Consider the following 16,822-nt stretch of genomic DNA (forward strand, 5'->3'; position numbering starts at 1 on the left):
GCTCAATTATACTTGCACTGACGAACTTGTGCGACGGATAGAAGTGTAGATGCCTGAAATGCCATGTGCAGTTAAGACAATGTGGCGCTGGCGGAAGCAAGAAGCTTTAGCTCGGGACCTACGTTCATTTAAAATGAGCGATCAATTTGATCAAAAACACACTGCACTTATGTTCAGGTTTCTGGCATTGAAAAAACAAATTCAATATTATTGTAAGGAACTGCATTTTAGATTTACGTAGTACATAAAAAAATATGAACAATTTGGCAATGAAGGCCACGCCGCGATTCTCCAAACTGCATCTAATAACACGTCTAATACACACAAAATTGATTTATTACGCGGCGCCCTCAAGTATACTATTTTATGAGCAGATGCTTTGGAAATCATCGCAAACAGAAATTTCACACAAGCTGGAAATGGATGCAAAGGAAGTTGTCCACTCATGATTCTCTAAGAAATGCAGCTGGTATTACTGCGGTATATATATTCTCGTGTAGTTAATATATTACACATTTTTAAAAGTCTTAACTTAGCGATTTCAACATTTTTCAAAGTTGACAACCTAGATCAAAATTGTGAATGATGCAGTTACTGGAACTGAAATGCTTCAATCAAATGCCATCAAATATGTTTGAGTATATATCGAAGTCAAATACGAACTCTATTCATCAGCCTAGACCGGCGGTCTGAAAGCGCTGGTGCCACTGCTTTAAAAAAATTAAATTAAATTATGGGGTTTAACGTGCCAAAACCACTTTCTGATTATGAGGCACGCCGTAGTGAAGCACTCTGGAAATTTCGACCACCTGGGGTTCTTTAACGTGCACCTAAATCTAAGTACACGGGTGTTTTCGCATTTCGCCCCCATCGAAATGCGGCCGCCGGGGCCGGGATTCAATCCCGCGACCTCGTGCTCAGCAGCCTAACACCATAGCCACTGAGCAACCACGGCGGGTAAATTGGGCTGCTGCTTTGGCCAGTTATCCCTATATCTATATTTATTTGTTTGGTTGTTTGTTTGTTATTTATTTATTTATTTATTCACGAAAACATGTTTCCAATCTAAAAATTAAGTACTTAATTGGGTCTACGTATTGGCCAAGCGAGCACGACTAGAAAATAAAAGTGCAATGTTACACCACATGAGTTTAAGCAGACAATAACATTCCATAAGACACGTGAACAATGACTAGAATAAATATAGGTAAACGAATAAATAGCATATTAATAGCAATATAGCAAGCAATGTCCGTCCAGTGCGAATAGCGCAGTAATTTCAAAAAACACAAAGGTGAGAAAGCATACACGAGGCACTTGTGCATGTCCCCTATTCTGTCCGTTCTTTTTTTTTCGCATTTCTGTCCTAAGCGGTAAGAACGATGGCGCGCCAGCAATTCCAAAACTCCAGGCATGCAAACTTCATAAATTTAACGCAACAAAATTCATGGCCCATGAACCACGAGAAACACAGGTGTTTTATGTTGCATCGACTAACCTTGCAATGAGCGTCCAACTGTCCATTTGCACATTAGGTTCATAAAAATACTCTTTGGCAACAGATTTTATCTACTGTTCTTGAAACCTCTGACATATTTCATACTATTCGATATGAATTTAATATGCATGGATTGAGTTTTAACATGTATCCGAGGAGCGTCAGCCCCCCCTGCCACCCTCTGTATTTGTCAGAGATGACGCGAATAGTACGCCATTGAAGGATTTCTAATTATGTTACTCCTCCTTATGTAGAAGGGGTCCTGTCAAAAGCACACCTGTTTTAGCCCGGGATACGGTCTCTTTCAGTGCCAAACGTCTCACTCCCGAGGGTTAAGTTCCGGACCATTGCCTGAATACTCCTCGTTAACATGTCCAACACGTACAATTTTTAATCTTTAGAGCATGTAAGTTTAATACATAACCTTTGTTTTCAGATGGTTCTATTCGCCTGCACAGGTTATATTTAGGCTTTATATGATGTAATAAATAACACTTTTTCATTATTATCCCCTCCACGGACCACAGGTACTGTTTTCAAGTTTAACATCACATACCACCAAAGAGAGCTCCAGTGTTAAATTTCTGCCATCTAGAGGCCTAAACGAGCGTTAAATATTAATGTAGCAAGTTCGTGCTCAGATTGTGCAAATCGCCTTACTAGAAACGCGCGATTTAGTATGTCACTCTAATGGGAGAGATTATTTTTAGTGGGCTAAATATTAGTGCTTCTTAAAATGACTTCCAATGAGAGGTGTTGCCTTCTATCCAGGCTGCAAAATCATTTACTAGAAGGTCCATTAGGGGTTGTTTACTTGAACAGTCAAAACACCTGGGGAAGAATATTCTCTAACCAAACCGGGAGTCGGGTATCTTGTGCGGGCATTTCGACCCCCTACTTACATAAAAACACAAACTTGCAGCCCATGAGGCTTTGTCTTGAAATGAGTTAGCTAAAGCTGCGTTCGTGAAAAACACATGCACTTATGCGAACAGTAAGCGGTGGCCACGATCTGCAGTACTCTTCGACAGTGAAGCACCCCAAATACTTCCGACCCATGACGTATTTTCCCGTAGTTTCTGAGAACAAAATGAGTATGTCAGCGTTATTTCCCTGCGTGGTTTCGCTCTCACGTTGATATGCAAAATCCGCGTGCGAGATACTTGCGCACTTGTCATATCACCGCTGCATATCCCTATGCGTCACGAGGTGTGCAGTCAGTTGAACCTCGTCTCCAAGTGAATCTCCACCTAACTGGCAGGCATTACTCTGGCACAGATGTTCATCGAGGGTTTCCTTCTCTGCGAAACGAAATCCACACTGAGTACACTGATACGGCATTTTATCCCCGTGCATACTTTGGCTGTGACGACTGAGACGTGAGTTCTATTTTAAGGAGCGATCGCATATTTCGCAAACGAAAGCTTTGTCGCTACTATGCCAGGGGGGATTGAATGGCTTCCTACATATTTCACAGACGTGGGGTTTTTCGTCGGGGGGAGTGTGCTGGGGTTTACGGAGATTTGCCAACCACGTAAATGACTTACTACATGCTTTGTAAATGTAGGGTTTCTCGCCTGTATGCGTGCGTATATGGTTATCTAAATGAGTAGACTGTCGGAACGATTCATCACATAATTCACATTTGTATGGTCTCTCGTCTGTATGGGTGCGCTTATGGTTATCTTGGTGATGAGAACGCCGAAACGATTTTTCACATATTTCACATTTGTATGGTCTCTCGTTTGTGTGCGTGCGGTAATGTTTAGCAAGAAGACTAGCCCAGTGGAACATTTTACCGCAGGTTGCGCATTTGTGGTTTTTGCCTTTTGTGTTCCGGCAGTGTTTTACGAATTCCGAATTATTCACAGAATCACTTGCTTTGCAAGTGTGGGCTCTATCGCCCGTCCGTTCGTTGGCGTGCCCGTGTAATGAACCCTGTCTGTTGGAAACATTTGAACATGCACCGGACAACTCTTGCTGTTCCCTCCCTCCTGTTCCAGTGGCATTCCTGCAAGTAGACGTAAAATGGGGGTGAAAATGGGCGAATTTTGTCATGGGATGGCAAAAATTTATTTTTGTCATCCCATGACAAAAGTGGCCCATTTTGAGCCCCATTTTACGTCTACTTGCAGGAATGCCACTGGAACAGGAGTGAGGGAACAGCAAGAGTTGTCTGGTGCATGTTCAAATGTTTCCAACAGACAGGGTGCATTACACGGGCACGCCAACGAACGGACGGGCGATAGAGCCCACACTTGCAAAGCAAGTGATTCTGTGAATAATTCGGAATTCGTAAAACACTGCCGGAATACAAAAGGCAAAAACCACAAATGCGCAACCTGCGGTAAAATGTTCCACTGGGCTAGTCTTCTTGCTAAACATTACCGCACGCACACAAACGAGAGACCATACAAATGTGAAATATGTGAAAAATCGTTTCGGCGTTCTCATCACCCAGATAACCATAAGCGCACCCATACAGACGAGAAACCCTACAATTGTGAATTATGTGATGAATCGTTCCGACAGTCTACTCATTTAGATAACCATATACGCACGCATAGAGGCGAGAAACCCTACATTTGCAAAGCATGTAGTAAGTCATTTACGCGGTTGGCAAATCTCCGTAAACCACAGCACACTCACCCCGACGAAAAACCCCACGTCTGTGAAATATGTAGGAAACCATTCAATCCCCCCTGGCCTAATAGCGACAAAGCTTTCGTTTGCGAAATATGCGATCGCTCCTTAAAATAGAACTCAAGTCTCAGTCGTCACAGCCAAAGTATGCACGGGGATAAAATGCCGTATCAGTGTACTCAGTGTGGATTTCGTTTCGCAGAGAAGGAAACCCTCGATGAACATCTGTGCCAGAGTAATGCCTGCCAGTTAGGTGGAGATTCACTTGGAGACGAGGTTCAACTGACTGCACACCTCGTGACGCATAGGGATATGCAGCGGTAATATTATGACAAGTGCGCAAGTATCTCGCACGCGGATTTTGCATACCAACGTGAAAGCGAAGCCACGCAGGGCAATAACTCTGACATACTCATTTTGTTCTCAGAAACTACGGGAAAATACGTCATGGGCCGGAAGTATTTGGGGTGCTTCATTGTCGAAGTGTACTGCAGATCGTGGGCAGCGCTTACTGTTCGCATAAGTGCTTGTGTTGTTCACGAACGCAGCTTTAGCTAACTCATTTCAAGAGAAAGCCTCATGGGCTGCAAGTTTGTGTTTTTATGTAAGTAGGGGGTCGAAATGCCCGCACAAGATACCCGACTCCCGGTTTCGTTAGAGAATATTTTTCCCCAGGTGTTTTGACTGTTCAAGTAAACAACCCCTAATGGACCTTCTAGTAAATGATTTTGCAGCCTGGATAGAAGGCAACATCTCTCATTGGAAGTCATTTTAAGAACTAGTATTTAGCTCACTAAAAATAATCTCTGCCAATATTTATGTTCCTAGCTGCCTTCCAGAGAGAGAGAGACAATATATGCACATTGTACTTATGGGGAAATTAATTTCTATTGAAATTCGTTGAATTCACTGACTGCCTTGATCCTATCGTTGGCTCTTGCATTCGTACCGAACATCTTTGCGGTATATCATAAAATAAGCTTTAGAAAGTAGTGACTTAGATTCAAATCTGGAACTTCACTATATGGATCATGTGTTCTCGACAAGCGCGAAAAATTTTAGTTGATTTACTGTGGAGCGTTAAAGTTTTAAAGACCAGTCTTTTATCCGCTCGGAAGCCGTCTGTTATGACTCGCACTGTTCTCCAGTTACACCTTCAGAATCTTTTTAGCCCGATGTGACAAACGCATCTGCGCGAGCAATGACAGGAAAACGGAGATGCCCTTTTTAGGCTTGTTGACACGCATTATTGTATATGTTCTTCTTGGGAATGCGTTTCGCAAGCTAACAAATGTTAAGGTACCACTCATTGCATGACGCGCCTGCATGCATCAGAACAATCTGTTTTTCGTCGATTACATATTTTTTCTACGTTGTAGTTGAACCTTGTGTGATCAAATCGCACGCGTAACGCGAATACAGTTTCCTTCTTTGGAAGGCATGGAAGCACAAGCGATTACGCTATAGCATCTTCGATGAATCATGTAAAAATATGCGACGCTTGTTAGCCGCAAATCACTCCTTAGACGATCGACGCAATGTGCATGGAACTTCCTTTCTGCCCGGGTGTAACTTGTTTTCTGGGTTCACGTTCGCCCAATAAAGAGATAGTTTCGTGTCTCACGATTCCACCTACTGTGTTGTTCACTTCTACGGAGGGGATATGCCTTGGCGAGACAACCAGTCGGCAAGGCTATTCTGCTGCATCTGCAGAACCACCGGTCACCAACCGGACGTCTGACCCAACCCATTGGTTCGTGCGTGCAACTTCTGCAACCACCTTAACGCAGCCGCCGGACACACTTGTGGTCCGAAGTGTGCTCTTTGCGGAGGGGCCCATCTCACGGCCGCAACAGTGTGCAATGAGCCGAGCGCAATCTTCCCAGATAGAAACCAGACTCCACCACCGCGCTAAAAACCCATGGACAGCGCCGCCCGGTCACTCAGTCGACCAAGGTGGTTGACCTTCGCCCGTAGTGTTTCATCTCTGCGGGATGACTCCGAATTCAACTACTCGGACTTCTCGAGCATCTACGGTTCCAAGCCTGGTTCCAAGCCGAGGTTTAGATCCCACTTCCGCTCTCGCCCCCGGCCTCACTTTGAGTCGCCCAGACGGCGATCTCGGTCAATGGTCAAGCAAGATCAGCAGGCAGCACTGATGGCCTCTTGCATGTGGAAGGTTGCTTTCCTAGATTTGCTCCTTAAATATTCTGTGAGATGTCGTATGGGTCATTGTCAAGCTATTATGACGTCCTTTATTTATTTATTTACTTAGTTTTAATTTTGCTCGAGTTGTAGTCATTATGTCTCTGTAGTTTTGTATAATATGGTTAGTATGTACTAGTATGCCTTACTTCATTGTTTTGTGGTACACGTTCGATGATTCCCTGTGCTGCCTGAACAACCAACAAGCACGCTGTGCTTAGGTTGGACAGGAAATGAAAACCTATGTACCAAACGAAAATCAATAAAATTTTTGATTTGAGCACTAGCTGCCGTGGCACTCAAAGACAAGGGGCCCCAGCAGCACAAACAAAAGACCAAGCAAGCCCCGCTCAAGAGGACTACCACCAATGAAAATGAGGTAGCCTGGTCAGCCGTAGCCTTCGCCTCGTATAAAAAAGCACAAGCACCCCATCTATTAAATTTGAACAAGAACTCGCGGGCATGCGCACACAGATACAAAGGCTAATACAAGAAAACATACAACCCAAACAAGTGATACAGCTGACACAAATATCACAAGAGATGGCACCACACAAGGCCGTCACTGACCTACAAAGCCATGTCGATGCCATTCGCACCCAGATGCAAGCCTACATAGACGCATCATGCGCCCAGTTGGAACAAATAACACAGATTGCAATAAAACGCACAGAAGCAGGAATAAAACACATGGAAGCCACTCTAACCAGCAAGCTCAAGGACCAGCTTCACTCTATAAAACTTCGAAACACACTATGACAGAACCTCTAAAAGCCCACATCTGTGGTTGGATATAATCAAATATGCCAGATTATAAAATCACCGAACACAACATCCAACAATACTTAGACTATACAGCCAAGTCAAAGAAAATTTAGAAATTAGGCGATTTAACTGCCGTGGGTACGGAAGGAAAAAGGGCGGCTGACACAGTTGACCGCTCATTCCTCAAAACTACCGGGGCTCGCAGCCCTACAAGAGCCCGGTACTCGACCAACACTGCATGGCTATGAAGAATACCACAGAAGTCGACAAGTGGAAGGTGACCACACTGCTAGACAGAAGCAGCACAACCATAAAACACAGGCCCATAGACGACGCGGACATACATGTACTCCTCGAACGCGCCTACAAACGCAACCAGAAACATTGCGCCTTCGTCCTAAACATTTACTGCCCCCCCCCCAAGCCAAATGCGGGAAAACATAGGCAAACTGTTTAACAACACCCTCCGCCTCGCTAAAAGGCAGCCCCCTGGCAATTATAGGCGATTTCAACGCTCGGAACACGCTGTGGGGGTATCAGAAGCCGAACAGTAAATATTTCTATATTTCCAGCTAGAAACACTAATTGAACAGTGTCACCTCACACTCATCAGACCTTAACATACTGTCACGTGTTAGTGACGTATAAAGAATACAGTAGCAGTAGCAAGAAAGACGAAACCAAGTTTTATTGGGTGAAAATGTCACCACGAAAACAGGCTACGCTTAAAGCACAACGAGAGCGGCGAGCGCAGTCCGCGATCGTCAAAATCTGATCAACGGGTCCAAGCACGTCGGATTTTATACATCTGTCGTCAAGAGAGAGAAGAGAGAATGAAGAGGAAAGGCAGGGAGGTTAACCAGATATGAGTCTCCGGTTTGCTACCCTACACTGGGGATGGGGGATAGGGGTTAGAAAGATGACAGAGAGGAAAACACAAAAAAAGAAAACGAACACGCACACATGGAGACACACACACAAAAGGCGTTCCAGTTAAAGTCGTTTACACAGGCCGGTAGATCGCAAGAAGCGCAAAAGCGCTTGCACGGCCTTCTTCTGTGACGGTAGGTCCTTTCGATGTTGCAGAATTCTTTTTTCGGATAGCGGTTGGTCGTCCAGTTGGCCAAGTTCCTGGCTGAGGCATGCCCTCTGTGGACTGTACAGCGGGCAGGTGCACAAAATATGGCCAATTGATTCTTCATGGCCGCAGTGGTCACAGGTTGGGGTGTCGGTCATCCCTATGCGGAAGGCATAGGCTTTAGTAAAGGCAACGCCCAAGCAAAGTCGATATAAAAGCGTGGCGTCTCTACGGCGAAGCTGTGATGGCGCTCGAAGACTTAATGTTGGATCAAGTGAGTACAGTCGCGGATTTCTTAAATGTGGCTCATTCCATTGCGACGCGGTGCACTGCCGAGCAAGTAGGCGAAGCTTCCGTGCCGCGTCAGTTCTAGAAAGAGGAATTGGGACGAGGCGCTCCTCAGTACGGGCTGAGCGGGCAGCGTGATCCGCCCGTTCATTGCCGACAATCCCGCAGTGACTTGGAAGCCACTGAAAGGTTATTTCGTGGCCTGCATCACTTATATGGTGTAATGTCTCTGTAATATGGAATATTAGCTGTTCGTGCGGTCCGCGTCGTAAAGGTGACAGTAGAGACTGCAGTGCCGCCTTCGAGTCGCAGAATATTGTCCATTTGTGTGGTGGTTCATCACCAATGTGATGAAGAGCAGTAAAGAGCGCTGCGAGCTCTGCTGCCGTCGATGTTGTCGCGTGCGTCGTCTTAAATTTGATTGTTGTAGCTTTCGCTGGTATGACGATTGCCGCCGCGGAGCTGCTTGGAAGGACAGACCCATCAGTGTAAATATGCGTAGAGTCACGGTAGTTTTCGTACAAATATAGTAGCGTGAGCTGTCTAAGGGCTGGTGATGACATATCAGCTTTTTTCGAGATACCAGGTATTGCGAGGTTCATTTTTGGCTGAGCGAGGCACCATAGAGGGATCGAAGGTCTCGCAGCCGGAGTGAAACAAGCTGGCAATGATTCATCATATGCAGTTATCGTTTGGCTGAAAGATGTGTGTGGCCTGTCCGCTGGTAGAGAGGTTAAATGGTGACGAGGAGTCCTGGCTTGATGCCTTATATGGGTCCTGAGTACTTCAATTTCAATGTGGGTCTTGACAAGGTGGTCTCTAGCGAGTGCTATCGTAGCCACTGTTGAAGCACTCTGAGGCAGGCCTAGACAGATCCGGAGCACTTGACCCTGAAGACTTTGTATTGTGCGTAGATTCGTTTTGCCTGTGTTGTTTATTGCTGGCAAGCTGTATCGCAGAAATCCCAGAAAAAGCACCCTGTACAGTTGTAACATGGCACTAGGTGACATTCCCCAGGTCTTGCCAGCGAAAACTTTGAACAGGTGGCATATGCCTGTCAACCGTTTTTTCACGTAAGATATGTGTGGGCTCCATGACAAGTCCCTGTCCCTGGTTTTAATCTGTCGTCAAATGTTCCAGACTATTCGTTGGGACCCGCGTGTCTTCCGCAAAGTTCTACACCATTCGCGTCACCCGATGAAATAAGATAACACAAGGTTCGGTAAAAACAGACAGCAGATAGAACCATCAACAACGTTCGAAAAACTTCCGATACATGGAGGCGATTCTCGCGCTATGCGATAAGACTTGTTAGGCGGTGAAACGTGGTAGCCCGATAGAGATGTATAAGTACACATGTCAATACAGACTAGGCAAGGGAACAGCGTAACTAGCGACACCACTCCCAACCTCGTCTTCATAACACACACTACGTGAGCCGAATGGCTCAACACACTCGAAAACTTGGGCAGCGATCATTACATATTAAACATAACACTACAGTCTAGACGCCCACGCAGGCAGATAGGCACAGCTAAACTCGTACCAGGGAAGCCCAAGAAAAGGACGCACCTAATCGCGAACCTGCAGGACTGGTGCGAGAATCTCCGTCAACTAGAGAAAAGCAGACCAGCGGCAACTTTTCCCGGCATTCTAGCTTCCTACCGATCCTCTCTTTCATCTGATTTCACGCCTGCAGTAAGATCGCCTTGTCCTTTGTGGTGTCTCCGTCAGACACAAGTGTAGCTTTCAATTCCGGGAGTTGGAAAGAAGCCCGACTGGCACACATGCATGTTGAATCAAGTCGCTCTACATCTACTGCATGATTCCTACACCATTGGCTAGAGAAAAGCAAAGCGTTTAGACTGGAGTCCGGAAAGGCGTCGGAAATTACTTCTGAGTGTATCTGTGGCGACATACTTACTGATGGTGCCTGGCGATGGCATTTTCTTGCGGCTCTTGAAGCGCATCGTGGTACTTGAACTTGCACTAGAACTTGCATGCTCCCAAGCAGTCTGAAATTTGTCTTCCGCGTCCACAACACCGGAGTGCTGCAACGCTATAAACGCACGAAGAGCGATCTGTACAGTTCAACTATGGAACACAGCGATGGTCTCCATGTTTTCCTATCGATTCCTTTTAAACGGTGACTCAGAAAGGTGTGCCTTCCTTGGATAGGATTCATGGCGTCTCCAGAGAGGTCACGGTTGACGATGATTTCCAAACATCGATGAGTTCTCTTGTACATGATAGGTCGGCCATCAGTAGACACCGGGTATCCAGAGATCGACATTTGAAGTGCACAGGGGCAGGAACTTTTGTTTTGCGTGCATTTTCCTTTCGTAAAGCGCTGAAAGCGCGCTTCAGTGACCCATAATACTCTTTTGTTTCAACCGACAAAGAAGAGGCGCAATAAACCGTACACGACCGGCGTATAATTAGCAAAGGCAAAACAATAAAATCTGCCTAACTCGCTTAAGCGCACTCTTCTCTTTTAATGGGTAAGCATTCCTTGCTGAGTACCACGGCAAAATCGGCAATTAACGCGAAAAGTCTTTCGTCTGCAAAACCTTTCGTCTGCAAAATAAATCCATAATTGGCAAGGTTCCGCCATCCCACTGTTACAATAGTGTAAATGTACATGACTGGTCGCTTTAGAATGGACAAAGAAGCAGTGGAGAACGACAAAAACAAAAGAACATAACCGTTATCGTTATGTCATGCCCCTTGAAAGCTTACTTTTGCGCATTAGTTGGGCGAGTGCAAGGAAGCATACTTTGGGATGCTAAGTATCAAAAAATGGCTGTGGCTTAGGTAAGGTTAAGCCCAGGATGCGAAGCATACTAGCCTTTATTTTAGTTGTTGAACCACTGTTTAGCCTGGTGAACTGCTGTTGCTTGGCTATATTTGGTGCGGCTAGACGAAGAAACAACTCATGCATTACTGCTTTGCCTTCAAGAGTGGAACGCGACAGCGTTCCCGTCGACCCGCCAAGGGGTGTAAGACAATGGGCTACAGGGCAGCGACTACGCGCCCCGCATTGGACGCAGTGAGCGTCGAGCAAAGCAGCGTTCGGCGCGGCAACGAAATGTGCGCCTGAGCAAGAGACGCGCGCCTTAGAAACAGCTCGTTTCTAAGGCAACACCGCATTCACTAGAGGGGCTTTTGTACCGCTTTGAAGCATCGTACTCGTGGCTCAGTGGTAGCGTCTCCGTCCGACACTGCGGAGACCCTGGTTCGATTCCCACCCAGCCCGTCTTGCAAGAGTTGAGCCAAAGCCACTTCTCCTCTGTCGTGACGTCATGGTGTCACGTGGTTTCAAGGCGACACCGCCGCGCCTGAGGAGCTGGGTTGAGCTCTCGTAATATGCTTCGCATAAAATGGCTCGTTGGGAAATACATTAATAGTGTAATTGTAGATGATTGGCAGCCTGAAAAATTTTCCTCCTCTGAAATTTGTTGACGTCACTGCTTCAAGAACAACCAGCTCGGAAGGCCTGTATCTCCCAAATGCCGAGGATGTGTTCACATTTCATCACACAAAGATAAGCGAAATGACGGAATTCTCGTTTCTGAAATGCAGCGCTTAAACAAAGCGAGACATCAAACTGGGTGCAGTAAGGCTAACCAGTGTGTAGCTGAGGCCAAAGCAACAGGTGGACAGTCGCTGCTTTCCTCGGACATCCTATCACTTAGTGCTCACTCTACAGACATGGAACACGACAAAGTTCAGAGTCTGGACTTGTCACGTGTACGACACACTTTGCGGGAGACACCCGAACTCTCTTTTGGCAGACAGTCTCGAGGCTATCTGTGCTCGATACAAGGTGTTCACGTGACTCCGCACACAATAGCCATGCATACTCTGTTGTAGTAGTCGCTTATAGCCTCTCAAAAGGGTTACACGACTAGTGCTGAGGGAGTCCGTTAACTATTCTAGATGAGTCAGATGACTCGACAAATAGTGTCACATGACATTTGAAAGAAGGATTCAGGTAACTATTCTAGATAAGTCTGATGACTCCAGCAGTGTGTGTCATGTTACCCTTAGTGCTTGGTGCGGGACTCTTGCAAATAGAGTAAAATAACTAATCCATGTAAGTCGTTTCACTCTTGAATGACAGTGTCGAGCCGCTTTTCAAAATGTGTGAACAACACTTGCTGCAAGCACACACGACTAAGGCTACTTCTCAAGAAGACTACTGTGAAAAGACAATATAGGATAACAAAAAAATTCACAGTATATTTGCCAAAAAGCATATGGGAAATTAGCAAGAAAAAGTTAATATTTCATCAATCTTTGTTATTGTCTTCTGGAAAATTCAAATGTATCAGTCAGCACAGAATCACTATGAAAGCAAGACAATTCTCATTAATATTAAACTGGAATCAATAGCCAACCAAACAAAGCAGTCTTAAATAAATATCGAATATTTAGCCTGCAGCTGCATATGCATGGCACTGCAATACCACTAAGAACCATAATGACACCCCAAAATATTATGTACCTCATGTAGATAAGTTAAACCTTTTGCACTGTTCTAAAACACTTAACTTCCGACTTAACCTTCTAAGCAATTAAGCTACACATAACAAATAAGAAAGGCTGCACTTATGTACAAAGGATACCCAGATAATGTAGTGCAATAAAAACAATATTCCAACTTAGATTACATAATCTATGCGTTATACTGCACTTGCTGAAAACAACTGCTTGGCAATTGATAGTCCAATCTAACAGTAAAAGAAGCTTTCTTACCTTATGATACTCTTGTTGGCACTTCTTCCCACACAATTTGTGTGTGTTAGCGTGAGATGAAAATGGATCTGAAAGCACCACATTAAAAAGTTCTGCATCAATTTTATTCTGTCACACAACATGCAACAGTGTATAAAAACTTCATAACTGACAATATTAGCAAAATAAATACAGCAACACTTATACTGATCATTTATTTATGTTGAGAAACATACTTTTGCAAGGCTAAGTATAATAGCTGACACAGACAATTTCACAGGTAGAAATAACCACTAATACAAAACCTTCTATAATGCAAACACGTTGAAAAATAAGTAGCACAGGTAGGTGTATTTTGTTACGGCAAAGATAGAGCATGAATGATGAGGACAAGGGAGGAAGCAGAACACATGAACAAAGTGTACCCAGCTGCATGCCCGCAGCTGTAACAATACACCCCCCCCATATAGTGTACAAAGATCCAAAAGAAACAAAGAGGAAAATGTGAGGAAGCCTTCTTTTACTCATCACAAGTCATCCTGTAAGAGCACATTGTGCACTGGCTGTAACCTATCCTCAGCACATACATTAATAAGTTACATTATGTGCCACACATACAAATCACTCAATGTTCTTGTGATTTTCCTTATTCCAATCTTTAACTTAGCAAGCACGACTGAGTTACGTATAGCCTCCCTACGGCTTGGCACATACTGAAAGAACTGTTTCTATAACACTATAAATCCCTGTTCTTGATTTCTACGTCTCTGGTGTCCCCATAAGGTAAACTTGGTACAAGGGATTGTCTTCCCAATGTATACGTTCCCACACAACAGGAGCAAATGATAAGCCCCAATAATGGTGCGTGGAATAAAACATCTGGGCTTAACTTTCCACTGCCGCTCCAATCTGGAGTGTTTTTTGCTACTTTGTGTACTCTAGCACAGGTGCTACATAGTCCCCTTGGTGGCCAAAGGAACTCCCACACCATAGCAGGATGTCATTTTTTTTTTATTATTACACGTGAAACTCTGGTTATGGGGGACAATCGCGAACTGAAATTTTTGCTTTGTATCTTAATTATGTTGTTGACCTTTACTTTTTCCACTTTGCTGCTTTTCTGCAGGTGCAGACAGGCCATTGCACAAATTCTAGGTTTAGAAAGCACCAGAGCAGGGTAGAAAGCAAGAATAGATATTTATAATTTGGGTTCCTAATGTGCGTTGCGTAGATATGTTTCAATGCACGATAAAACTACTTCGTAGATAAACATATGAAAGATAAGAGAAAAAACTCGAAGCCTACCATGTTAGTAACTGGGTATTTCATATGTAAATTACGTTTCGCGATTCCCAGTGATGAAGAAACAGTTTTGAGAATATGTGCCAAGGCAACCAAGTCACTCATGCTCACAAAGGACACAAAATAAGAACAATCAAGATTACAAGGTCTTCGAGCTTGCAACCTAAATTAAGACACATCACATGACTGATTTATGTATTTACTGAGCATAAATAACACCTAGCGCATAACCTGCTTGTACAAGATGACACACAATGAGTTACTGTTGCTTTCTCTCTGGGGCGTTTGGGTCTTCTGAACACATGCACATTGTATGGCACCGCTGCGTGGATGTAGCTGGGCACAGTTGTGAGTCAGCATCAATATGTATTTATGGTCCTGCACTATTATCGTTATAATTTATAATTAGCAAATAGCCTAACTGTCAAGTTGACCGGCTGTGTTTTAAACAATACATACTGACAGATTTCCCTGTTTATTGCTAACATATGGAGGTGGGTACATTATTTCAAGTTTCAAGATACAGAACAAATGCTGAAGACAAAGTCTACAATGACTCGTACCTTTATAAATAAATGCCATGTACTAGCTCTTTCTGCAACGAATACCTCTATTACCAAAAATTGTAGTCTGAAAAAATAATTAGAAAATATTTAGGAAAGTGACAGAGATTAGAACTGCATCATAATTGCAAATGTCATCTTAAGCAAGATCAAAATAATTGAAGTTTTATTAATTTCAGCAAAATGGCTGACATCCCATTATTGAGGCTAGTCAGTGCTGAATGTATTGTTATTTTGTACGAGTCCTCAGAATGACATCCCTGAAATATTTGTCCCCATACATGGTGGAACATGCTTTGCTGTTTCAGATATCACTTTGCACAAAACATTTTGTAAGCATTGTGGGACAATTCTGTGTGGAAGAGGAACCTATTTGATCATTGCTTTTTTGGGTTATGTATCTCAGAACTGGTGGTAGTCTGAGTTTTTACAAACTAGAAGTTATTGAGTACGGTAATCATAATGCCTGCCACTGCTGTAAAGTTCTGTTTGCAAAAATTGTCGCATTGTCATGAAGCAGTTATGTTCAATTTTTAGCGGCAGTCACTGCTGCAACACTGTGTACAAAACAAAATAAAGATATTCAGTCAAAATGTAAATGTCGAGCAAAGTTATAGTCAATTTTGTATTTAACAGAACTGTTCTTTTCTTCTGTGATTGTGCCAATACCAATTGCACATTCACAAACGTTTTAGTATTGCAGTTCTGGAAAATGCAGGAAAATTCAGTGTTTAAAAGCAGCCCCTTGGACGAGAGTCCAGAGTCGCTTAGACAAGAGGACTTGCCTTCAACTTTGCATCACTATGTTGTAGGTCACTATAGCAAGGAGCACGTTTTGCTGATTGAATATTACTCGAAATAGTTTTATTATTTGTACTAGAGGTTTGAAAATAGAGCCAATTGTAGAGTTCTTCATGCAGATTTCATATATGTCATTAGTATTTGTTTAGCTGCTCCTTGAGTTGTTTCCTACACAATGGGAATATACAGTGATATTTGTGGGCACTTTCTTGCGTACTCAATTTTCACAAAAAGCAGTGTGCTGTAGCCAACTCAGCTCGTTGTGGACTGCAAAGTGCCGATATCCATTCAAACAGCATGTAAAGTTTCTAGAAGTATGCAAGCTTAGTAGGCAGGCAGACAGGCCTGCCTACTACTGAAGAGTATGTGTACATACTCTTCAAGATATGCAGAATGTTTATATCTAATTGAAGTTGCAATCTGTTAAATTATTTAAAGTGGCCTGATATTTTTTCGAATAGTTCCAGCAATTGTACAAGCCGTTTGAATAGGTATCGCCACTTTGGAGTATACAAATAGCTAAATAAGATAAACCACAAAAAAGGCGCCTTTCGATTCTTCTCGTCTGCACTCATGGGCACGCAACAAATCGCAAGCGGCGACGATAGCAGCCACGTTTACACTGATACATTAGAAGAGTACTCTATTCATACGCCGACGTTTGTAACACAGCTAAGATATTCGCCCACCCTTAGCAGAAACTTGCCATATTAGGATAGTAGTGAAGACAAATGCCACAGTTGCCGCAGCATGCCCGCCATGTGTTCCTATGTCGCTGGCAGCTAAGCGCGCCCGTATGTTTCTGTCCCCTCAAAGTGGACAAGGCTATGTTATTGCTGCAAACTTGCCGATATTATTCATTACGGATACGGAAGAAACTGTTTGAATGCGCGTAATGCACTCACGAGAAGGAAAAGAATCGCGTTCGGCTTGCGCCGCCAG

General features: G+C 43.9%; 1 protein-coding gene across 1 annotated transcript in view; it reads left to right on the plus strand.

Moving 5' to 3' along the window:
• Window positions 1–16,822, plus strand: part of LOC139049980 (uncharacterized) — a 67,813-nt gene that overhangs the window by 4,881 nt on the left and 46,110 nt on the right. The window lies entirely within an intron of this gene.

Source organism: Dermacentor albipictus, chromosome 9, assembly GCF_038994185.2.
Source record: "Dermacentor albipictus isolate Rhodes 1998 colony chromosome 9, USDA_Dalb.pri_finalv2, whole genome shotgun sequence".
Lineage (NCBI taxonomy): Eukaryota > Metazoa > Arthropoda > Arachnida > Ixodida > Ixodidae > Dermacentor > Dermacentor albipictus.